Source organism: Anabrus simplex, chromosome 1, assembly GCF_040414725.1.
Source record: "Anabrus simplex isolate iqAnaSimp1 chromosome 1, ASM4041472v1, whole genome shotgun sequence".
In the NCBI taxonomy this organism is placed as follows: Eukaryota; Metazoa; Arthropoda; class Insecta; order Orthoptera; family Tettigoniidae; genus Anabrus; species Anabrus simplex.
Window position 1 is genome coordinate 442,613,973 of NC_090265.1, and position 27,455 is coordinate 442,641,427.

At 38.4% G+C, this 27,455-nt stretch overlaps 1 protein-coding gene across 1 annotated transcript in view; it reads right to left on the reverse strand.

The window, feature by feature from the left end:
• Nct (Nicastrin) overlaps positions 1-27,455 on the reverse strand; it is a 178,792-nt gene that overhangs the window by 143,237 nt on the left and 8,100 nt on the right. The window lies entirely within an intron of this gene.

Sequence of the window (27,455 nt, forward strand, 5' to 3'; positions counted from 1 at the left end):
CTATCACCAGGAAGGAGCGACCAACCCACTCTTTTATTAACAACCAAGCAACATGGAAAGTCATCAGAAAGAAGACAATACCCCAGGTGGTAATTGTTCACAAGAATCCAGCACTCCTAGGAGTGCAAGCAGGCTTTTGGTTTCTGGGGAGCTGCACCTAAATGCTTAAGAAAGGATTCTAAGACTGGACACACAAACTCAAGACCAAACAGAATTACTACTTTGGAATACTGAACGTCAATTCACTGTTCAAGGTTGGTAAGCACAAAGACCTGACAAAGGTGATGGATGACCACATTGTATTGGTTTTGGCCTTGCAAGAAACACAATACCAGGACGAAGATATAATGGATACAGAAGGATATAGGGATCTACAAAGCAATGAGAGCAAAAAAGATAGGCAAGAATTTGCCAATGTTTCAAACAGCTTTTGCAGTAAGTAAGAAGGTTACTGGCTCGGTAGTGAATTTCTCTAGTTCTTCAGACAGATTACTTCTTCTGACTCTCCGTTGTGGAAATAAAGGGTACACCTTGATCAATGCCCATGCACCAATCAATGAAGACAACAGGCACAATCCCGAGAAATTAGACCAGTTTTGGGATCTTCTTAAAGAACAGATGGAGAAAATACCTGACAAGAAAATTAAGATATTGCTGGGTGATTTTAACACCCAATTGGGAATGGAAGCACAATACAGATCAACAGTAGGAAGATATCCTGCTCACAAGATGACCAACAAAAATGGAATAAGACTTGCTGAATTGTGCCGGACATTTGATCTTCAGGTAATGCCGACGTTCTATAAACACAAACCAAGCAAACAGAAGACTTGGCATTTACTGGGTAACTTAAATGGTGAGAAACAGATTGACCATGTTGCAATCTCTAGAAGAACAATAAAAGAGATTATGAACGTTGAAGTTCAGAGAGTTGCAAGGTTTGATGCTGATCATTACCTTTCCAAGGTTAAGATGAATTTCAATCCTCTCAAGAAGACTCCAAACACTGGAAATAAAATTTGGAGCTATTATGCAATGAAACTTAAGATTAGTCAGGAAATTAAGGACCAGTATCACCAGAAATTGACCTTTGAATATAAGAACTGGACTGACATCGAATCTAAGATCCAATAGGCAGCTAACGCCACAATCCTGGCAGTTCCTAAACAAAAACACTGATGGTGGAACGAAACCTGTGATGATGCACTGGCTCAGAGAACTGATGCCTGGAGAAAATGGAATCCAACCAAGGATCAAGAAGATTTTGATACATTCCATGATGTGCGGAAAGCTGCAGCCCGAGTGTTTTGATATGCAGAGCAATTGTATGAGAAAAAACAGAAGGAACAGACTGATCAGGACTTCCAAAAGAATGTCAAGGACTTTTACCAAACCTTCCAATCTAATCTGAAAGGTTATCAAACCCCCCCGTCTATGCTTTAGAGATGCTACTAGAAACTGTGCCTGAACAACAGGGAAAATTGCAACATTTTGGCTCAGTACTTCAACAAGTTGCTCAACTGTGATGAGCAAATGCAAAGACAATCCATGTTCCCTCCTATTCAAGGTCTGTCCAATTCTCAACCCCCTTGTAATATGGAAATCAAGCAGATCATAAACAATCTGAAAGATAATAAAGCAGCTGGGAAAGATTCCACAGTGGTGGAACTATTGAAGCTGGCAAATGAGGATACTCTGGACATAATAGTCTGTCTTTTCAGGAGATTTGAAAAACGGGTACTATACCAGTTGAATGGCAGTCAGCACAAATTCATCCTGTCCATAAGAAAGGAGCCAAGAAGAACAGAGGTATATCAATAGTGCCTGTTCCTTACAAAATTCTTTCTAAAGCACTACTTAACAGAATCAAAGTTCATCTTGATAAACAGATTGGCGAATACCAGGCTGGTTTCCTGTCCGGAACCACTTCTCAATCTGAAGAACATCATCAGATACAAGATAACTGCATGGTTTGAATATATGGTCGTATTAGTGGACTTCAGAAAAGCATACGACTGGACTGATCGACAGTCTTTATTGAATACCCTGGAAAAGTTTGGGGTGGATCCTGCATCCAGAAATTTGATTAAGCAGACTCTCACCAACACAATATCAAAGGTAAAATTCAAGAATGAAATTTCAGAGCCCTTCGAGATAAAGACTGGGGTCAGACAAGAGGATGGACTTTCTCAAATTCTTTTCAACTGTGTCTTGGGACAGGTAATTCAAGAATGGAGAAAATCGCTGAACAAAGGAAACGAAGATCAGTTTCGATTAGGCCCTAAACATAAAGGAGTGTATGTTGACTGCCTGGCCTTCACGATGACTTAGCCTTGTTTGCCAACAACATCAATTCAGCAATCAGGAACATAAACCTTCTTAAAGAAACAGCAGAGAAAGTAGGACTACAAATCTTCTTTGAGAAGACAAAATACATAACGAACATGAGTGATGGTCCAGAATGGATGTTAACAGACCATGGAAAGATTGGAAGAGTCACGATGTTTAAGTATCTAGGTGAAGTAATCCAAGAGAATGGGCAAGAACAAGAAGCGACCAATATTTGCATCCAGAAATTAGAGCGAGCGTTCCAATTGACTAAAAACTTATAATAAGAAGATGCTGAGTTTTGGAGTCAAATTATGACATAACAGCACTGTTGTTAGACCAGAAGGCTTATATGCTTCGGAGACACTGTGCATGATTCGAAAAGTACTTGTCAATCAACTACTTAAAAGAGAATGCAGGCTACCATGGAAGATCTTGGGCAACAGAGGGGTTTGACAGGCAGGTTCGACTGAAATCCAATAAAGAAGTATACCGCAAGATGGAACCGGTTACAATAACAATTAGGAAGAGAAGATTGCTGTTTTATGAGCACATCTTCCATATGAATGAAGACTGGCTCACAAAGAAAACCTGGAATTTCCTAAAACCAAAGGCATTTAAGTTGAGATAGTTCCAAGGGTGTGAGAAAGATCTGAGAGGGTTGAGCATTATGTAGAATAAAATCAATGACAGGGTTAGTTCCAGAATGATAGTGAGAAGCTATCACGGTTTTATGATGGAGACAGAACCCAGAAGACAGAGAGGCCCATTTACCAGAGGAGCAGAAGAAAGCGCAAAAGCGATAATCCAAGCGCTCAAGAGATACTGGCAGCATGTCAAAGCTGGCAGATGAACAAGACACAGACACTGAAAATGAGAATGGTTGTTAACATGCAGTCCATAGAGGCTCAATTTGAAAAACAAAACAAAAACAAAAGAAAGTTATACCCTTATAAATTCTGCAAAAGAAAAAACAAATTTGAACTAAGACAACTAAAACCAAAATCATGAAAATAATTAGAAAAAGAACAAAAATGTTGATACATGATGCCAAAGGTGCCAACAGATGCGGTGGTGTATACACAGTGAAACAACTTCCCCTTCACAAATCAGATATTTAAAAAAATACTTAAACATTTTTAGCAGGAAAGAACAAGAAAAAATAGCAATTAAGTACATTCTAAGTAGCATCCGATAATAATCAACATTCCATAAACCTGATGAAAGCCATTTTGGCAATAAATGGGACACGTAAACTCATTTGGAGTGACTTATGCTCTCACATTCTTTATACTGAAATACGTGTTATGGATGATTTTCAATGAGATATTTTCCACATATTTGACTGACTTTTATGGTTTTTGGAGACTCTCAGGTGACAAAATTTTGTTCCCCAGGAGTTCTTTTATGTGCCATAATAGACTAATTTACAGCAAAGATTTGATTTTTATTTGTTTTTTGTTTCGTTTTTTACATAAATATGAAGCTATTTCGACCATATTTTCCTGAACATGTATTGGTTGAACAATCACAGTTGTGTTAAGCAAGAGTATTGCGTTAATCTTAAAATTTGGGATACAAATTTACTGGCAAGTCAGGTTAAAACATAAGGATGCAACAGAAAGTAAAAGAACTGATTCTGTTCACAGAAACAGATGGAGTTAGAAAGTAAACCAATCAAAGTACGGTGTTAGTCATGGGACCTCCAGTTTCATGTGGAAGCCTAGCCACAGGAAAGTGACTTTTCATTTCAAAAATCCCACATGCACTGGCTGGAATTAAAGCAGTGTCCACTCTGGTGAGAAACCAACAACGTGTTAGGTGCTTCGGAATTCATAGGAAGACTGCAAAGTGCAGAAGAGATGATGATAATGTTATGCCTTTGCTGGCGAGACCTAGTTTTTTTACAGTGGACTATGTCTTCTTGTATGGGCTAGAGCAATTGTTACTTTCAATGATCTGCCTCAGTCTTATCCTTGGCTTCGACAATATGAAAGTGACTGAGGTATGAGTGATGCTAGTGATGCCATTCCTTATGCAGCCAGTCCCTGCTATGAATGGTGTAAAAATGTTGCTCATAGGGTCGGCTGGTGCATACATTTCAGTGGGTTTGGCAGAATGATATGTAATAGTAACTTCTGGCTCAGTGAAGAAAGCAACAGGAAACTACCTCACTCCTTTCCCTAGTACACCTCTTCAGTGATGCCTAGGCCATCTATGACAACTAATGGTGGGGCTGTTGAGGATCCAACCAGCTTTCGGGCTGAAGACTGAACATACATACATACAATAATAATGTTATTAGTTCTACATCCCACTAACTACTTTACAATTTTTGGAGATACCAAGGTGCCACAATTTTGTCCAAAAGGTTTTCTTTCACATGCCAGTAAATCTCCAGACACAATGCCGGTGTATTTGAGCACCTTCAAATAATACCAGGCTGAGACAACACAGGATCTGCCAACTTAGGTTCAGAAAGCCAGTGCTCTACTGTATCAGCCACTCACCCTGGCACTCTTGAGAGAAAGAGAGATCCAAAGAAATTCCAGCTCATAGTTTTATGTGACCTGATTTAATAATCATAGGAATGGGAATTGCATTCAACAACAGGGATGCAACAATGGATAGCTACCAGATGATAGCTGGACTGATTTACAGCAAATATTTGATTTGGATTGGGCTGGGTTGTTTTTTTTTGCCAGGAGTATGATGCTGTTATTTCCCAATTTCAAATCAAATACTTTATAAAATCCTACATCCATTGGGCAGAATTCAAACCCCAACCAGAAAAAAGACAGATGTACAGTAAAACCTCATTAAGATGTTTCTGCAGGGGACAAGGAAAAAGAATGTGTTAAGCGAGAAAACGTGAATACACTAATAAAAACTATCCGACAAAGATATGGAAACACCAGATACGATTTTTTACGACAGGAGGGAATTTTATGTTGAGTATTGGCAGGTACAGTCAAAACTTTATCTACCATTTCTGAAGATGACAGGAGAGTATTCATAGATGTGAAATACACAAGAGAAAAAATGAGGTGTCTAATATCAAACATGGACATGTGCCACCTATATCAAAATTGAGTTAAGGATTGATCCTTATAGTATTTTTAATGCTCTATCTGAATTAGTGGTCCGTGTCTTTCATACACGAATATTTGTACATAATTTTTAACATAGATATATGCAGTTTCTTTCATAATCTCCAAACGTAGTTTATATCAAAAACAGACATGACCGTTTCAGCCAATCAGAGTGCTTCAAGTGACATCAAACTGTCATGGTGACCAGAGATTTTTTATCGACATCTTGAGGAAAAAAGAGGAGGACTGTTTTTTAATGTCCTATGATTGCCAAAAGAACCTTGTTTTGCCAAAAATGAGTGATCAGTCAGCTTATTATTCCAGATAACACTACTGTTACAATCTGTCTGTTGTAATAGGCACATCTCAAAGCAAACTGCGCCATGACAATGTGTCTGTTTATACGTGGCTGGTGAATGAGGGAAAGAAATCAAACAAAATAGCATCAGCGGTTGTCAATGAGTTACGATTCATAAATTTACAAGGCTTCACTTCAGTCAAGTTGATTGTTGATGGCTGTGTCATCCAAAATAAGAACATTAATATGTTGGTGATGCATGCAAAGTGGCTTACAACGAACGCACCATCCTCTGTTGACAAATTAGAACTGGTATTTCCATTACTTGACACTCTTATTTGCCTCCAGATAGGATTTTTGGACTAATTGAGAAAGACCTCAAGAAGATGACGACCATAGTAAGTCCTGATGAATATCTTGAGATGTTCAAAATGTATGGCACAGTGAAAGTGATTGGACAAACCTTAGAACCACTGAATTGGAAAGAACAAGCACAGATTTATCTGAAATCTGCTAGTCAACTTCATTTCAAGATTTCACAGTGTAAAAGAATTGTACTCAGGGACACGAAAAGAGGTAATGTTGTAGTTAAATGTGAGGTAGGCTACTATTTGGAAACAGGTATTGGGCGAAAGATCACGAAAGCATGACAGGCCTGAATGTAAACCCACAAAAACTTAAAGATGTTGACAAATTACTAGGAAAGCACTTCGGAAAATATTGGAAATTAATGCATCTCTTAAGTGGTATGTCGAAGTCATCAATAAGAACATTTGTAGTGAAAATGAACAACCTGTTAATGGTTGTTTATAAATGTGATTGTTTTGAAGACCCTTGTTATGAACCAGAAATACAGTGAAGCAAGAAAAATGAACGTTAAAAATGTTAAAGTATAAGAATAACCTTATTTCTTTCATAGTTTAATTATATTTCTTTTAAAATGGAAATTAACTTTCGTGTCATCATGCAACTTTTTTTCCAAATATTGGGATAGTTCGTTTCAAAAGTGGGCAATTACAAGGATGTTTGTATCAAAAATGGACAAAAGCCAATCTCAGTTTCAGAAATGGACATCGTCATACAAGAACATGTTTTACATTGACTTAGACTGAAATTCTTAAGTGTCGACCATGATTTTCTTGTTCATAGGGCTGACAATATGACACTCAAAAATGTTCACACACGTAATGGGGGGTTAACATAGAGAAACAAAAATGTGGCTCTACTGAAAAATTAACAAAATGGCTTTTGTCCACGTTTGATACTAGGCACCTCAAATATGAAAACATTTGCACAGGGTCCCATAAAAATATCGAAGTATTACTGCAGATTTATCACACTCTTTCTAAAACAAATGTTAGTAGAAGCCCTTTATTTTGGACTAATGGGTTATTAAACATTATTTTCTGGTCACACTCTCAGACAATAAATTGGAGGTTACACTCGACTATGTGCGACTGCGAGAGAATGACTTTGGCCACCATTTTGAATCCAACAAGACTTTGACCAACTCGAGTGATCGAGTTGAAACTTGACGATGCGAGTCTTAACATTCATGCCACCTCTGCAAGCTTAAAGATGCAGATGCCAGTCCACTTTCTGATAGATTACAAGTTTGTCTCTATTGGTACAGAACATCACAACTTTTTCCATATCCATAACTAGCCTCTCATAATACAAATATGCACCACGCTAGTCAACTTCACACGATTATGTTCCTTATCTAAATGTAGGCTATTACTCGACAAATATTCACTACCATTCATTATACCATTCAACATAAAATAAATTTCTAGCTTCTAAATGGAATACAAAATACACGCACAAAAAGGCTCACTGTGTTATTCAGCAATCTTGCTGCTAACCGGCAAGCAAAATTTTACATTCTTGAAGCTAATGGCTTGCTCCCCAAAAGTACAACTTAACCTTTGAAGTTCAGGAATTCAAGTTCACTTCCCCGTTATCACACAACTGTGGAGACAGCTTTTACCCGAATTGGAAATCACGTTCCTATCGTAAGGGATGGACAAATAGCATTTTCAGGGCTAGAAAGGTGTGATCATACTAAGTGGTAATAGCAAAAATTCATGACACGATATAGGAGGTACTTTTCATAGATTTAATATGATTATCTCAGGACTTAGAATTTATGATGTGCTAAGCGAGAAAACATGTTACTGAGGAATGCACTAATGTGGTTACACTGTATTTTGTTCCCCCATTTTAATGTTTTCCACAGGGTTTTATTTTTGGGGGGAGGGTGGTCTAAACGCAGCACAGCTCCCTTACTGTATAAAATACTATTGAAAATTAAAATCTTGATTTCGTCAGTAAAACACAAAGTTTATACATGGCTCATGACGAGAATATCACAACTTTTATAGCTCAGAACATATGATTCGATCTATTTCTGTCTATGTTTAAATTTAAGAATTTCATTTTTAAGTCCATATTGAACCCAGAATAATAGATAAGTAAAATTAAAAATCCACCTTTTCAGTACTAATATTTTTGTCATCTGATTTGTAAAACTCCTACAAATATTTGTTGCCCTTCCGATTACCACTAGTTTCTGCTGTTGTCATTCTGCTTGGTGTAATACCATTTTAAATGTGAATTGTTTTTAATCTACATTTTAATTTATCAACTAACAGAAAATAATAAATAGAAAACAAAAATACACATTTCAACAAGGAAAAGTTGAAAATATCTCATGATTTAGACCAAGAGTATATCCCTGAATCCAAATACAAAGCAGTCAAGTTCAACATAAAAACAAGGATACAATTGCATATAATCTGTTAGTTTTGATGAAAATGAATCTATTATAGTGGCTAAATGATTTGAAAGTGGAAGTTCCATTTCTCGCTATGATGCAGCTGAACAAGAAAATGCAAATTTGCCATCATGTTGGTCACCATCACAAAGAAGTGCGATTCTGTGATAAAAATATATGATTGATCGTGAAACAAAAGAAACTACAATGTAATTCATGCAGAACTGTTGGTGCTCTGTGTACAGATATTTCACAAGGTATGAAAATTTGGTGATGGTGGTTTCTGTTTTAAGAGGAAATACAACTCGGCAACCATCCTCTACAAGAAAAGTTTTGCAAGAACGAGTTGGCCAGGAAGTTTTTGCATACTGAACCATATCAGGTAATGGTTCATTTATTTAGGATATTAACACTAATTTCAAATAAGAGGAAGCCACATGTAGCAAGTCAGCTAGAGTGAGTAAGTTCTGGCTCGCAAAGAGAGAGAGAATGAAGGAATCGTTGCAACAGGAAACGCTATTACCATATAAACCAATTTAAAATCACGAGTTCCAGAACCTGTACCATATGAAGATAAGAATGGAACAATGCCAGAGATCAATTCTGCACAGATGTGAGAACACTAGAAATTGTATTTATAATTATGTAGCACCTCATTGTATCATAATGCTTGTTCTGTAAATATTCAATCATTTGAATTGATCGTTGTGTGGTTAGAGAGCCATTGGCCGGATACATTTCCTTGTATTAGGGGAAATCCTACACGTATAAGCGTCATCTCTAAATATGCAAGAGACAGAGGAGTGCATAGCGTCACCCCATTCAGTGAAGTGCGGAGTTACAGTGCACACATCTGTAGTGACCAGGTGCTGGGCAGTGAGTCAAAGCATCAGCTGAAAGTTAGCTATTAACTATTTTGAAGTATAATAATAACTGTATTTATACGAGACAATTGTGAAAAATGTAATTCAGCTATTTTTAAATATTGGCACAAGTGTAAAAGCAGTAAATTTTATGAACTTGTCAATGTGAATAGGAGTGCCAAAACTGTGCTGCTAATTAACAAGTTCGCGGAGTGAATTTTAATAGTACGCAAAATTAAAGTCAGCTGCATACGAACATGACTGAAACTGAGCTTGTTTCCTTAATTAGGAGCAAGCTAGTGAGCAGACTAATCTCCTAGTGATGGATATCACTAATAAATATCCAATCCCTAGGTTTCAGCAGTGAGCGATGAAGTGCACATGCTAACCAGAGATCAAGACTAAGAAGAAGGAAGAAACCAAGCAGACAGCCACATCATGTAGTTACGAGGACCAAGTCACCAGATTTTCGTTGTTTTGGGAGACTATATGATGGCATAACTTAACCATGCAGCGACTCAGAGGGGTCACAATGGTCAACATGGTCCTGATCAAGTTAAACTGTTTTTCATTCATGAGAAATAGACTGGACACCGGCCAAAGCCTTGTAAGTTAATTGTAAATACTAGTGTTGAATATTTAACCCTCGAGGCAATTTCTTTTTATTTCATTTTGTTGCGTAATTTTATTTAAATGTGTTTGGGCCCATAGTTATAATTTTCAGTCATTATTTTCTTAGATAGTTATGTGCATTGGGAATTACAGGCAGTTGTGGTCAAGTTTTAATGTAGTGCATTTCTTATGGTGTCGGGATGACACATGGAAGATAAATTAAAGTTCCGATTACCGATGTTAAACTGCGGACTTTCAGCTGAAGATTTAGAAATATATTAGAATTGGTTATTTACATGGCATGTATGTGCATGAATTTCAGTGTGCTGCTGGTGATAAAAGCTGTGTCACCAATGTATTAGTAAGGGTGATCAAGATTAGGGCTGGGAAAGGCAAGGATGTGCTCGAGATATGAAGGTGGATATACAGGATGTGAGGCCACGAAGGGCCAGTGCGATTTTATATTTGAATAAATGATAGCCCTGAGTGCGATATGAGATGACATATGGGCAGTATTTAGAGAAATGAAGTTAGTCTGTGAGCGTATACACTGAGTGGTCAAAAGTCACAGGAAGGGGTGTCCCATTACAAAATGTGCCATGTATGACCCATGAGCATTGCGCCTAGCTGCGGCGTAGATGAACAGTCTGTCACAGACACCAGTGTCGTGAAGATGGGAATACACTGTGAGTTAACCGACTTTGAACATGGGATGATCATCGGCGCATGGCACATGGGTGATGGCATTGCGGAGATTACGTGCGAATTCAGGTTTCCGGGGTCAACAGTGTTGAGGGTGAATCTTCAATATCTCAGAGAGAATGTTACCAACCGTGCAAACTGCAGCACGGGAAGACCACAGGTGTTTAACGAACGGATATCACATCGCCTCCACAGAACCATACTAGACACTCAACGGGTTACTGTGAGTCTAATCACTGCTCAGTTGAATGTTGGAAGTCAGGAACCCATTTCTACCAATCCTGACTGTAAGGAGAGAACTGCACCGCGTAGGCTTCACCAGCCGACGTCCAACCTATGTCCCTTTGCTGACACCTCGACACAGAGCTCAACAACATGCATGGGACCGACGAACATCGGCAATGGACCATGGAACAGTGGTGGTGTGTGGTATGGTCTGATGAATCCCGGTTCCAGTTGTATTGAGCTGATGAGCGCGTGAGAGTGTGGTGTATGTCCCATGAAGCTATGGATCTCACGTGTCAACAAGGTTGTGTCCAGGCGGGAGGTGGCTCAGTTCTGGTCTGGGCGGCATTCTCATGGTCGCAATTAGGCCCCATTTTCCAGCTGCAGGGAGCGCTGACAGGTGCACATTATATGTACATTCTTTCAGACCATCTGCATCCCTTTCCGGCCCTAGAGTACCCTGATGGAGATGCAATGTTTCAACAGGACAATGCGCCATGTTACTGCTCTGTAGTGGCATGCAGGGGGTTGGAGAAGCACTCTAGTGAAGTTATAACCATGAATTGGCCCTTTAGATCCCTCAATCTTAATCCAATTGAGCATTTATGGGATGCTGTGGATGCTGGTGTACGCTCCATGAACCCCGCACCAACTACACAAGACCAATTGTGGGTACCAGTGCAAGATGCGTAAGTCCAGATCCCTCCAGAATGATTCCAACACCTTGTAAAGTTGATGCCTCGCCGTACTGCTAAAATTTTGACAGCTCATGGAGGAACAACTCGTTATTAACATCACGTTCAGTGTCTTTCCATGACTTTTGGCCAATCAGTGTAAAAGCCAGACTTGGCCATATAGAATCTTGTATGTTGGAGCAGAAGTGAATTGCCTGCTAGCTAGTAATGAATTCCAGCAGATGAGCTGTTGAGTGAGAAGAGATAATGTACCTGGGAACCTTGTAAACGTGTGACGAGCAGTCCTTGAGTGAAGCCCACAAAAATAGTAACTTGTTTATTTAGCCACGAGAAGCAGCTGATTGACAGGCCATGGAGGCTTACCATACATGTTATCGTTGTAACACAATTGTGACTAGAGGAAGCGGAGGTCCAGTTCAAGTCAAGCGGATGGCAATTCACTCACGTACTACAAGTGTGAATATTTATTGTATTATTTCTCTCAAGTGATGGTATTTGATTTTTCTTGTGAGTAATGGTGTCCCATATGTTGTGTGTTTACACTGTCATTTATTTGTGTGTTGTTCAATGGATCTGTAGCCCGACTGCTACGTTACTGGTCGTGAGGTTTCTGCACCTCTTTATTTGCAAATGGACATGGGTCCAGTGTCAAATTCAGTGTATTTTAGAAGGGATATTTTGGAGCTCAGGGCTCAAACAAGTGTTTATGATATTTGTGTATCGTATATTTCGGATAATAGTAAATAGAGGCCAGTGTTTAATCTAGCTATATTTTCATGTAATTTGGACGGTTTATAAACTAGGGCATAGGCCATGCGCATTTTTAACTTGACTTGATGAGCATTTCATAAGGTTATTAAGTGTTCGTATTGTCATAAAAAAGACTCCAATATTTTGGGTTTGAGACTCATATTTTTCTTAATGGCCATGATGCCGTAATACATGTATTTGCTGTTCGTGATTTTTATTTGGGTTCTTTGAATCCCCATTCATGTTGAGTTCTCGTTCATATATTTATGTATTAAACTTCCTGTCTTTGATGAGTTTGTATTTTAGATAGATTTTCTGTAACCCACTTTTCAAACTGTACTACGAGCTCTTCACTTAGCTAGGTTGAATTAGACAGGAAATGGTACAATACAGACATCCACTTGTCCCCATCCTTATCCAGCAATGTCACAATTTGAATGGGTCAGTAGCAGAAATGGGTGCCTATGCCATGTTCACCTCAATCCTACATAGGCTGTCTATACACCATCAACCTCACAAGTGACGATGTTAAACTGACCGACAACAAATGCTTCCAATCAGACAAATATCGAACCTAATCGGGGTTTAGTGTCACTGTGTGTCTCAGACATGGGCTTATAGTGCATACTGTGAACATGTTTGACTTACTGTGACATTTACTGTGTGAAATCACAACGATGCAAAACTTCTTTGAGTACTCTAATTAGGGCACGGTAATTAGTGCACTGCATTAATGAAATGGCACGATTATGAAGTGTTATACTAGGTGCAAGCAATGATGGCATATGAGAGGCCAATGCTAGTGTATGCATGGTGTGGTGCTGCCCAAATAGGAAGCTAGGTGTGTCCAGCACAATTACAATTATGCAGATAATAATAATAATTTTACTTTGCTTATTCCAAAATTGTTTACACCACCTATGTATGACATTAAAACTTGCTTCAAAGGACTCATTTCACAGGGATTTGAGAAAAAGAAGTATGTATGAAGGCTTACTTAAAAAGATAATGCCAATAATCTTAGATTTAACACTAATGTTCTTTGCAAGAATTGTCAGATATACCTCTCAAGCTCAGTGTAGAGAAATGACTGTGTGTCAGGCAAGTGAAGCCATCAAGAAGCATTCTATTTGAAAGCAGAATAAATAAAACGGGCCCATACTCAGAGCTGTATCTGAGGGAGAACGCCGTACCAATAAAAAATTATGTTCAATATAACTATTCCAGTAAACAAATGTGTCTTTTATTAAACGCTTAAAAGGGGTGGACAGTTGTTTAAAATTACATTCATTTGAAGATCATCAGAGACTAGGTGTAAAGAGAAAACAGTTCTATGATCTCTGACCAGAGAATATCACATCCGTGAATACATATTTTCTTTTGCTGGATTGGTACTTCTTGTAAATTGTTCATAATTTTTGTTTCATTGCAATGTTCATGTGTTTGTGAATTTACTGTAGTTTTTAAATAATACTCCTTCATACAAAGGAGGCAGTTTGCTGAAATGGTTATCAACAAAGGAAGGGTACCTCTGGCAATGCAGATGAAAATGAAAATCCACAGCCTGTTTCCAGTCATTCGACCGCGTCAGGAATGGAATGAATGAAGCCCCCATCTAACGGCAAGGATAGGAATTGTGCCGGCTGCTGAAGCCTGTCGCACTCCTCTGGGGCAATGATTAATGAATGACAGATGAAATGAAATTGGAGAGTGTTTCTGGAATGAATTTTCACAGGTGAACTACCACTAAGAACACAACGAAGACCCAATACAGTGGATTTGGTCAAAACTGGCAAGAGTGCCAGGAACAGGACCCGGGCCTCTTACACAAATACATATGTAAGAGACACAAAGAAATTAAAGTAAAACAGAAATAAGGGCAAAAATATAACTTTATTAAGGAGAAAAAAATCAAAAAGCTGCATAGGCCGACATAGGCAAAACAAGGAGGTCAAATAATCTAAGTTTATATTAACTCTGCGTGACCCTTAATCAAAATACATAGGATTCATGGTTTATTATACCTTCTCCCACTCTTACCTTAATGTAAGTCGTGATTAAAACTTAGGTATAATGGCATGGCATCTACTTCAATTAAATGAGGAAGATAAATTCAGGTGGGTTCAAAGTATTTCTTTTATGCATATTGGGTCCAAGCAACCGTAAGTTAAAGGAGAAACAGGACTCAACCCTAACATTCTCCGTTCTAGTCGAAAAGATCAGACACACTGCCCACAACAACAACACCCGAATAAACAAAAACCATATCGCCCGAGAATACAAGATTGTTGAGTATAAGAGCTTAAAACAGGAGAAGAGGGAAGGATGCACTGAGCTCATAAAATTAAAGCAAAGAGAAAGGGGGAAAGGTGAAGTTACCATGGTTACACGCCATATAAACAAAGATAAAATAGAAAGGCGTCCCGTCAAAAATAAAAGATAATAAACTAGAAAATAGGTAAAGAAAGCCAATGACGGCAAGATGTAATGAATAATAAATAAGTAAATTAGACACAAAAGGTACCACGGATCCTACAGTCAGAACCACCCTCGCCCACACAGAGACCATTGAGTTTAGGTCGCCAATAAGGGGACACACAGGCCGGACGCATAAGAACGTCAGCCACACAGCCCATGACTAAACAACCACTCTCGAGCTCAAACAGGCAATACGGACCAGAAAGTGGTCCATCATAGTGAGACGGAGTGTCTCCAATCAAAACACACAGAAAACAGTCAATCGCGTTGTTAGCTTGTATTCATACCACGTAAATGTGGTGGACATGAAATATACAGAACAAGCAATAAAATAATAGAACATGAGCTCAAGCGGTATATTAAAGAAGTGATACAAGTGAAAGGTCTCAGACAGCACACAGCAAATGATACCATACATACAAACATGAATCCGTGTCACTTTCTGTTTTCAAAACAAACCTAGCGGATCGGTAAAGGAAAATACTGATAGAAGCCTGTAAAGGCAAAGATAACACACAAATAAATTAGAAACACATTTAATGAAAGATGCTTTTCTAACCCAACCATGGCGAGCATAGGATGAAGCAAATATCAGACCAAGAGAAGATTTTAGAAAAATAAATACCACAGATACATAGGCAATTAACATTTCCAAAAGGCTGAGAATCGTACAAAGACATCTTGAATCTATTAAAATATCCTCTATACACCACAAAGGCGACTTGGAAATCCATCGCTTCCAAATTCTCAAATTAAAAAAAACTCCCCAACCAACCAGAAAGATAATTCAACAAGACGGGGCAGAAAAGAAATGCATTGATATATGCTGATGCATGAGATGCCATCTACTGGAATAGGGAAAGTTTACGTAGTAGTAACAATACACGATGGAAGAGAGTAACAGTTCACAACTGATACAAGAGATCGCTACGAACGTGACGTCTTCAGAACAAGAAAAACCTGTCCCGCCTCCGCTTTGTCCAGCACAAATCTCATATGGAGTGACCGGGATTTGAACCACAGAACCCAGCGGTGAGAGGCTGTCGCGTTGTCACCTCAGCCTCAGAGGCTCTGGCAATGCATATATTCAAGTAAAATGACCAAAATTATGTGATGAAAATGTTGGAGTTAAGACTATAGAACTACAGAGCATGAAAATAACGCTACCACAAGTGATGACTATGAGTCCAATGGTGAACAGTGTGCCTCAAAAGCTCCTGCTTCAGTCAATAAGAAGGAATATCCCAAATGCTGGTCAGAAGATCAATATAACTACTTTTTGACAGAAAACAGCTGGTTAGTTGTTAAAAATGGAAAGTCAGGTTGCTCATTATGTACTGTATTAGATAAATTGAACAGGGTAGGCTTTACAATTATGCATGATAATCAAATCAACAAAGGAATGGTTACAGTGTCAGGTAACCTCTTATGGAGCTACAAGAGTAACTCAACAAGCAAGGCTCGGATAGAAACAATTTTTCATAAAAAATATCTTCGCCATTGAAAGGCAGAAAATATTAGAAAGAAGCTGCCAATAGAAGTCGGTAATTAGGAATTGACAAAATAATGCATTATCTTAATACTACTGTTAGTGTGTTCTGTACTGCTTATAAATTAGGGAAATTAAAAAAACCTTTCACTGATTTGCCTGTTGATATTTAGGCACAGGAGCTTAATGGCTTGAACAAGCGAAATTAAGTTGTACAAACATTCTAAACCATATTTCCAAAGAGACAAGAAAGAAGGTAACAAAACACATTCTCAAAAACAACATAAAAATAAGTGTGTTGGTAAATTAATCTTCAACTATTAACAACAACAAAAAACAGTGTTTGTTATATGTTTGAGAGGTGCAATGTCACTTGATTCACTGGTTGACAGAATCAATTTTATTGGTTTTTATGTCCTACTAACCACTTTTTTTTTTAAATGCTCTTACTGGTAGATACATTTTCTGGGATCATGTTGAACTACTGAAGCTCTTCAATTAAAGAAGCCATTCTCTCCAGTTTGTCTTCCTATGGATTGGATGAGTTTTATTTAAAAGATACTTTAAGGCAATTTCCTTGTGATGGGGCTTCCGTTATGCTTGGTTCAAACAATGGTGTAACAGAACAATTACAGGACAAATTTCCTGATCTAATAATATGTTACTTTACCAACCACAGGCTTGCAGTTCATGATATCAGGGAAGAGGTTACAGGTGTTGCCATTTTCATAGTTTCTTTAATAAATTATCTTCATTATACAACAGTCTCCCAAAAATCAAAATGAATTTCACCAGTGTGTTGGTTTGTTAAATGAGAGACTACGTAAAATAGGTAATAATAATGGTGTCTGGCCTGTGGAGAGGCCTGGTGCAGGTCTTTCGAGTTGACGCCGTATAGGAGACCTATACGTCTGTGAGAATGGGGCACTATCTAAGATGAAATCTAATGCTGAAGACGTCACCAACACCCAGTCCCCGAGCCATAGGAATTAACTAATGAAAGTTAAAATCTCCAACCGGACCAGGAATTGAACCCGGGAACCCTTGAACCAAAGGCCAGCATGCTAACCATTTAGCCATGGAGCCAGGCATGTAAAATAAGTAAAATGTTTACCATTAGGTGAGTAGCTTCTAAGTCGAAGGACAGTCAAAGCTGTATGGGATTCCTTGTGATACCTCAACAGATGCCAATAGAGAGATTAAAAAAAAGATCCAAATATTTATAATGAAGTCAATTAATTTTGTCCAAAATTTAGGAATAATGATGGATGCTCTTACTGAGTTATCTGACTTAACATTGACACTCCAGAGTAGAAATATGAACCTTTCAAATGCTGACAAGTGCATTGCATTAGTGTGTTGGAGTCAATGATATCTTCTCCTGGCCCATTTCCAAGAAAAAACTCAAAAGTTGAGGGATTTTAAGGGTGTTGATATGCACAAAAATTGCAAAATAGTTCAAACTAACAGTTAACAGTTTTTTAGGAGCTTGGTAGAAAACTTTAGACACAGATTTGTTGATAACACCAGTAGAGTATCTCATCTTTCTTCTACCCCTGCCAGCCCTAATTGGCACACTGGGGCAAACCGCTGGCAACCAAGAATGAGTTAGCAGCAGGCTGGCAACGGAGAATGAGTTTGTAGGAAAATTTATAATTTCCAATGATGAAGCATTTGTATTGGAATTATAAAATTTTGTTTGATACATTAAGGTGACCAGAATTCTTTTGACCAACTACATATATTGATGTGAAAGACACAAAATAATATAATAATAATAATAATAATAATAATAATAATAATAATAATAATAATAATAATGTTATTTGCTTTACGTCCCACTAACTACTTCTTAAGGTCTTCGGAGACGCCGAGGTGCCGGAATTTAGTCCCGCAGGAGTTCTTTTACGTGCCAGTAAATCTACCGACACGGGGCTGTCGTATTTGAGCACCTTCAAATACCACCGGACTGAGCCAGGATCGAACCTGCCAAGTTGGGGTTAGAAGGCCAGCGCCTTAACCGTCTGAGCCACTCAGCCGGGCACACAAAATAATATGGTAAAATAGTGGGAATATTGGGGAATTTTGTGAAATGTATCTGCTTAACTTTGACTGTATAACTCACAATGGTATGTACATACAAGCAGTCAATAACATTGGGCACTCACTTTTAATACTACTGGGAGAATTTGCCACCTTCAGCAATTTCAGATACTCAGTAACATTTCATAGATCACTTTTATCTTAAAATTCACTTTAATCACACGCCTCAGTGTCGACTACAAGCATTCCACCACTGCGAGGACATATTAATTAAAACAGGTAGAGTTACACATTCAAATATGTACACTAAAAGTCTTTATATATCCTTGCTCATTTGTCTGTGATTTGTTTTATGGCTGATGACATTTAAAAGTCGAAACCAGTCCCATGTTAAATAAATGTTGTGAATAACATCTATACAACACGTAATTACTATTGAATAGGTTGAACCTTATAAATAACTCATCTCTGTGATCTCAGTTCAATACGGAAACAACAATGAAACTCATATCTCTGAAAAGCCAATCAGGTCGGCGTTTAAAAATCCAGTCGTAAGTTGCCAGAGCCAATTACATCAGCCGGCTTAAAATTCTGTGATATACATAATTTTGTGGCAACCTATAGTGATGTGCATACTTCCGTGACAACCTATAGTAAAGGAGCTACAAGTTATTGTGTGAATGACCTCACTTTGGCAGGTCTAAGAGGGTGTTCTAGCTTTCATAAGAGTCGTTTCCTGTGTTTAGAAATACCGCTGACTGGTCAGTAGGACATTGCTCCTTGCAGTGAGTGGATTTGTGACAGCAAAATGGCAAGTGGTTCACGTGACATTTTTTCAGCAGGTATTGATGACTATAAATTAATGGAGTTTTTGGAACAATGTGAATTTAATGCGGATGGTTAATCAGATAGTGATAGCGAATTTAGTTCAGAGCATATAGTGACGAAATTATACTGGACATGCCCCAGGGATCACCGCAGCAAAAGAAGAGGCGTTTGTGACAGCACTAAAGCTACTGTGAATATGGTGGTAGATGAAACTAGTGATGATGAAACATTTTGTGGAAACTTCTTCCAAAGAACCTGACAACATTCCTCGACCTCCTATCCCCTTCATGGAACTTCCCGGACCTAAACATGCCCCTCTGTCTGATTCTCTGCCCATATCATACTTCAATCAATGTTTTACTTTCTCTCTTCTAAACCTTATAGACATAAAGTCCCCTATCATTACATAAATGCCGGTCCCCACAGACCAAGTGTAGCGTGTCTGCCTCTCACCCGAGGCCATGAGTTCGATTCCCGGCCAGGTCAACAAATTTTACCTGGGCCTGAAGGTTGGTTCGAGGTCCACTCAACCTAATTAGCCTAAGTGATTGCAACTGAGGAGATATCTGAGAGTGAGAGGGCGACCCTGGTCTAGAAAACCAAGTATAAAGACCAAGAGGATTCGTCACACTGACCATGCATCACCTCGTAAATTGCAGGCCTTCGAACTGAGCAGTGGTCGCTTGGTAGGAAAAAGCCCATCAGGGCTTTAGCGCCATAGATTTTTTAATTACGTATATTCTGTTGTATTGTAGAATGTTCTTTTTTTCAAATAGATACTGGAACCGAAAAGGAGAAATGGGTTTTTCTGAAAACAAAAACTACAATATCAACTTTTTTTAAATTGTAATAATTCAGAATTATTTTCACACAATGTAGACGCACATAGAAAATTTCTTGTCAGTATTTGCCATACATCGATACATATTATACCAGGAATACTGTTCTAAGTTAGAGTCCCCAATGTGTGAAGTTAGGTTGCCCGCCGAGCGAGCTCATCCAGCAGCCTGCAAGCATGCCAGCTGAGAGCGACGAGGAGTTGTGATGTCACAAACTGTAGAACGTGGTCAAGGCCATGTTGCGTCAGCTGATAGAATGTTTGATTCTTTCCATCGTTGATATCTTTTGAGTGGATTAAGGTACGAGGAAATGAACTACGTCGTCGTGTAGCCCGATTTTTTATGATTATGACTCCAAGTTTGAAAGAAATATGTTAAGAATTAGGGAGATATTAGAAAACATAAAACAGTCACAATTTCTCGGGGATCCTGTATAAAAAGGCAGGCATTTCGCCTGTCAACTCAATCTACTTTGTGCCACAGTTGAGGCCGGTCGGTCAGCTGTTGGTCATTCTGCTGCCGTGATGTAAGTCACCAGTTCGACTCTCCGATGAAAGTTCAAGTCTACGTACTATTGAACTCTGATTCTACAACTCATCTACAAGACTTAGAAGAATTACAGTACCATTAGCGTGTGGTAATAGAAGTTGCGTGTGAGTTGAGACGTGAACAGCTAAGGTGTTTAACTATTTACAGGAACAGTGTGATCCAAACTTATATTTCCTCACTAGTACGATACTACCCTACCACGTACTTAAATGTAATTTGATGTTTAAATTACAAGAGATGATAGGATTTGAATGACAGTGTTTAGACTTTACAAAGTGATTTAACAATGAATGCTATAAGTGATAAAACTTTGTCGTTAGTGAAACGTCAAAACTGTACATAATTTTGTATTTAACCCTAACAAGTGATGAAAGTGTGCTAATAGCGAAACATAATTCAGTATTTCAAACTGTACAGGTGATTGGATTTTGTGGTAGTAAAACGTCAAAGAGCACAATTACTCCAGCAAGGTGTTGGAATATTTCGTCAAACTATACGTTTATGTTACAAGCTACTGACACAAGTAGTTGAATTTAAGAGTGCTATCGAACTTAGGATTTATTTTCCAAGTGACCAGATTCTTGATAGAGCACAGCCTTAGAACTGTGGTTAAATAAACTGGTGCAGTTAACATTTCTTAATTATCCAGATAGGACTTCTGCTGAAGGAAGTATAAAGACTTTTAGTGTACATATTTCAATGTGTAACTACACCTGTTTTAATTAATATGTCCTTGCTCATTTGTCTGTGATTTGTTTTATGGCTGATGATGACATTTAAATGTTGAAACCAGTCGCATGTTAAATAAATGTTGTGAATAATATCTATACAACACGTAATTAGTATTGAATAGGTTGAACCTTATAAATAACTCATCTCTCTGATCGGCTTTGGCAATTACAACACTCGCACTACCGCCTAGCTCCAACAGGGTTAAATTAATATTGTATGGCTATTGGTGGATGGCATCTGCTGTGTATGGAAAACTCTGTATTAGTGCGGTGGAGGATAGTGTCGTGTGTTAGTTGCAGATATGTTGAGGATGGCACAAACACCCTGTCCCTGAACCAAGGGAAATTAACTGCTTGAGATTAAAATCCCTTGACTCAGCCAGGAATCAAGCTTGGGGCCCTGAGGACTGACAGGTAAAGACACTGACTAGTCAGCCATGGAGCCTGTCAGGGGATCTCTGAGTTTACATCAATCTGGCAATCACCAAGTAATGATGAGTATTTGCATAATGTATATGACGATTATTCTTATTGTGTTGTAAAGTTTGATAGTGGAATATTTTACTTTCTATGTCATTATTCAGCCAAAGTTCTCATATTTAACTTCGATAAAGTGACTTATTTATTTTCCGTGGCTGATACATCACACGTTTAATTATGAGTTCAATTTAATTTATTACTTAACTCAATCCAGTACTAATGTCTGTGTACATCAAGCTCAGTGATATTACATCACAATTATTTGGTGTCATCAAATTGTGAGGACAGTTTATCACCACTTGTGATCTGTTTAAAATCGCCATTAACTTTGTTTGTGCAGATAAAACACTTTACGAGTAAATTTCGAATCCTAGTGCAGTGTTACACCCAATACTACGAGTGCTCCTAGATAATCTAGAACTTCTAGATATTCAAGACCTTCTAGAAATTTGAGATATTAGAGACCTTCTCGGAAGATGGTACCACTATGAATGAACGTTGCGATCCCGCAGTGTACCAGGACCAGCTCAATCCCAGGAGAAATACTCATTGTAACTACTGTGCTGAGGTGATGTTGAATTCTGATTTTACTTTATGAATAAACTTTTGAGGAAATTAAAAATATTCCATTTTACTTATTTTACTTCCCTCTCCTCTGTAACAAATCAGATAGAGACCGGACACCCCTGTGCCGAGTCTCGTGTTCAGCTAGCCAACATAATAAACTTTTACTGTTACAGAGAGGGAAAAATAAGTATAAATGGCGCCCCAGATGTACAGAGGCCCGATCTGAATAGCATACTAGGCCACATAAGTATAAATAACGCTTCAAAAGTATAAGAGTCGATCTGAATAACACACTAAGGTGCATAAGTATCAAATCAATTTGAATCAGCATAATAGACACTTACAGTAGATGAAGCTCAGACTTCCAGTACTTGATCTGAATAAATATAATAACCGTACAAATAGATCTTATAAACATTTTTTAACTGAAGTACAGAAATATTAATTTTCAGATCGTATTAACTTTAGTAAAGTGCAGTGATAGAAATATCAACATTGATCATGTGCTGTTTAATCAGAGTAATCTCAAATCAACAGATGTATTTTTTGAACTTAATTGAATTTATTCAGAAGTAATGAAATGAAATGTCGTATGGCTTTTAGTGCCGGGATATCCCAAGATGGGTTCGGCTCGCCAAGTGCAGGTCTTTCCCTTTGACTTCCGTAGGCGACCTGCGCGTCGTAATAAGGATGAAATAATGATGAAGACAACACATACACCCAGCCCCTGTGCCATTGGAATTAATCAATTAAGGTTAAAATCCACGACCCGGCCGGGAATCAAACCCGGGACCCTCTGAACCGAAGGCTAGTACGCTGATCGTTCAGCCAACGAGTCGGACATTCAGAAGTAATACGTGGTAATTTAAGAACAACGAACTACAATTTTTTTTTTTATTTTTTTTTCCAAGTTGATACAGTTGATCTTTGATATTGTATGCGAAACATTTGCCAGTGTCTAAGTGATTATTTTTACAAACTGTCTATCACTGAACATTAATGGTGATATTTGCAAGTTTTATAAGTGCTTGATTATTACTTGTTTATTATATTTTGGTCAAATATAATATTGTCAAAATGGAAAACATATTAGCAGGCACTGAGCTCTAAACATTAGCTTGAATGAAAGAATTACGGAATCTAACACCAATTTGGAAGCCTGCCTAGGTGCTCGCATTAACGAGCTACTAATCAACTCGGCGTTAATTTAGAAGTGCTAAGAGATGACATGAATGCACGTATCAACGAGTCCATTACGCATCTTGAAACTCGTATGACTTAGATGACAGAAAATATAGATAGCCAGTTCTCTGACGTAAATAGGAATCTTGAGCGCAGACTCGCCAAAAGATTTTCTGGGACCAATGCTAAAATTAATTCTCAATTTTCCCAGATTAATGAACACCTTACTCGCGATTTAGACGCAGTAAAAGAGGACATTAAAAAACAAGAAGTTGCAGATTTAAAGACTGCTTTTCCTATCTCACAACAATTAATTGATCAAGTAGGGATTTAAAAGCAAAATTCCACATATTGCATGCACATCTTTTGCAAGCACAAGCAAAGATAGCGTCAATATATGATACTATTTGTGATTTTTTAAGAGTGGTATTCACAAGCTAACTAGTGAAGTAGACTTGTTAAAAACCAAACAAGAAGAGACTGACAAACATGTTAAATCTCAACTGAATAACGCACACACACAGATCACCTGCATAAGTCGCGATGTTGCCGAAGTCACAAAGGACCTCGAAAAAGAAGTTAAGAATGTAGAAACTTCAATTAGTGGTCAGGTCAGAACCATTAAAATAGATCTCCAAAGTAAAATTGAGACACTCAACAACATTCTCAATTTGAAAAGGTCGTAACAGTGCCAAACATTCTAGGTACTAGCAGAAGCACTTCTAACATTTCTGAAGTTATACGGATGTCGGATTACAAACCTGCAAAGTTCTCTGGGAAAGAAGAGTATACTGCGAAGGAATTTTTCCTTAATCTTGACGAAGATTTTTTAGAGTGTCAAGTTAGATCTGATTGTAAGTTAAGAATAGCTTCCCGATTTTTAGAAGGAAGAGCGCTAACATGGTACTCAGCGTTCAAATTAAATATTAAGACTTACGATGACTTTAAAGAAGCACTACTGAAAAGGTTTTGGAAATCGGAAATTCAACACTTAATTAAGCTGCAATTATATTCAAGAAAGTACAATACAAAAATTAATTCCTCACGTTATTCCGATATTTTACTCTCTCAATTAAAGATGCAGTTTTTTTGATCCACCTCCTCCCGAACGTGAATTAATTCAGTAGTGACACTTCAATTTCCTGCACACGTTCAAGAGATTCTCGTAGCAGCTAACGTTCAAGATTTAGAGCAGCTTGACGATGTTCTTAGAAGATTGGACACTGCTCACATGCAGAATCCCAATAAGACTAACAAACCGAAGGATGTCACAATCATGTGGAAATAAAGCCACAGCCGATATCGAATCCCGAACTTTGCGTGGAAGTGGAACAGAGGAGAGATCCACCCTCTTCCTTCCGTAGATTTCGAAGACGCCCATATGAGGGTAGGACACCCTATGAGCTTTATCAGAAATGGAAGAAGCCCACTGAATCAGCTGACCAAGACTGAGGTACTCAAAGGGCTGAAATTGAAAGAAGATGGAGGGACACACGTGAATACATCCAGGACAAAGGATTACCAGACGCCGCTTCACTGGAATATCAAGAAAATACTGGTAGACAGAATGAGACGTCCAAGCCAAATCTTGAATCAAAGGGCGCGATAAAATAACCTTCATTTTCCCAGCAATAAGACTGCCTGAAAACCAATGTGAACAAGTAGTCTTTTGCACCACAAACATTAACTATTGGCACGTAGATGATAGTGAACTGTTGTACGTAGATCCTACTATTGTCAACCCTAGGATACAACGTAGTCCCTCAGTCATTAATGTTACGCTAGGCCATCTCATTATATCTGCCTTAGTCGATTCCGGAGCTCAAGCTTCATTAGTCTCCGACAGATTGATGAATTAAAGAAGACAGAAGAGGTACTCTTAATGCCAGTCGCCCAACTTAAAAGTTAAGGGGATTGTTCCTGACAAATTCATCAAGTGTAAGACACAGGCATTCTTGACAATTAAAACTGAAGGTGTCTACTTTGAATATGTATTCTTAGTGATCACACAAATTAAGTTTAACATTGTTATGGGGTCTGATTTTCTGGTCAAGTATGATGGTGTTATTGACTATCCTGCCAATACCTTAAAGTTTTTCAATGCTAACTCTGTAGAGTTACAGCTGTTAAATAGTGAAGATATGAAGTGCCAGGGTCTGGATGCCCCTATAGTTAATTCCGAAGCAATAAGAGCGATGCTCCGCCTATCGATGAAGAGGGCAGACCCGATGAAGAGGGACCAGTTGAGGGCCAGGAAGCGCCCATCAATGAAGAAGAATTTGACTTGGGTAGTACTGACTTTGTATTTTCTAGCAGTGTAACTAAAAGCCCAGAGTTCAGCTCTCAGATGGCAGAGGCGACTCAGACATTGTTTGAAGAATACTCAGACGTCTTCAATGACAAGCCTGGTGTGATTGAGAATTTTCAATACCATTTGAATGTCAGGGATACTCACACCATAGAGGAAACAAGTTAAACATGCAGCCCGGATCCGAGAGAGGAGGATGAGAAACAGAGCTTTTCGGCAACCACTTCGAGTGAATGATATAGTGTTAATCAGGAAATCCGCTCTATCACATCCAGAACTCTGTGTATATGCTAAATTCTGTCCCCTTTACATAGGACCTTACAGGATTACAGAAGTCTTAGACAATGGAGCTGGCTTGTTGTTTTAAGGGGCCTAACATCGAAGGTCGTCGGTTCGACAATGGAGCTTATCAAGTAAGCAAATTAAATGGAAACTTGGAAGGAATTTACAACACAGCTAATTTAAAGAAATACTATCATCCGGAACCCTAGAGAAGAAAAGAAAACCCTGATCGGATTTTCTTTTTCATGGAGAGAGGGGAAAATATAAAAGGAATACCGTTCTAAGTTAGAGTCCCCAATGTGTGAAGTTATGTTGCCCGCCGAGCGAGCTCATCCAGCAGCCTGCAAGCATGCCAGCTGAGAGCGACGAGGAGTTGTGACGTCACGAACTGTGGAACGCGGTCAAGGCCATGTTGCGTCAGCCGATAGAATGTTCGATTCTTTCCATCATTGATATCCTTTGAGTGGATTAAGGTATGAGGAAAATAACTATGTCATTTTGTAGCCCGATTTTCTATGATTATGAATCCCAAGTTTGAAAGAAATATGTTAAGAATTAAGGGAGATATTAGAAGACATAAAACAGTCACAATTTCTTGGGGATCCTGTATAAAAAGGCAACTCAATCTACTTTGTGCCACAGTCGAGGCCAGTTGGTCGGCTGTTGGTCATTCTGCTGCCATGATGTAAATCGCCAGTTCGAATCTCCGATGAAAGTTCAAGTCCACGTACTATTGAACTCTGATTCTACAACTCATCTACAAGACTTAGAAGAATTACAGTGCCATTAGCATGTGGTAATAGTAGAAGTTGCGTATGAGTTGAGACATGAACAGTTAACCCTTTCAGACCGTGTACGCACAATTGTGCGGATTCGTATTTTGTGTCTGAGCTTATTTGACTTTTTCTTGGTGCTAGAGTGGACTGCAGTGCTTGTATGGGACACGTAGTATGTACTTCAGCTGTTTTTATTTAGTGCTTTACCACCAGGGGGCAAGAAGAAGAGTTTAAATATACAGTTCATTAGCAAGATGGCGGGAAGCAGTAATGCCTAAAGTAAGTATTAATTTATTGCATTCATATTAATCAAGAAGCTTTACTGAATATCAGAATATAATCAATGAAGTGTGTACATTGTGTAGCAAATGTAAATTGTGAACTTACAACATCGTACATTAATACCATGAGGATTTGAATGTTGCTACGCACATATGTGCGGGCTAGGTTTCCTTACAGGCAATGCATGCAGGAGTGCTGGGTGCTGCCACAAAAAGGTCTGCGAAAGCAGAACTCATACTCTAAGTGAGAAATGTAATGTACAAGATTTTAATTGTTTAAA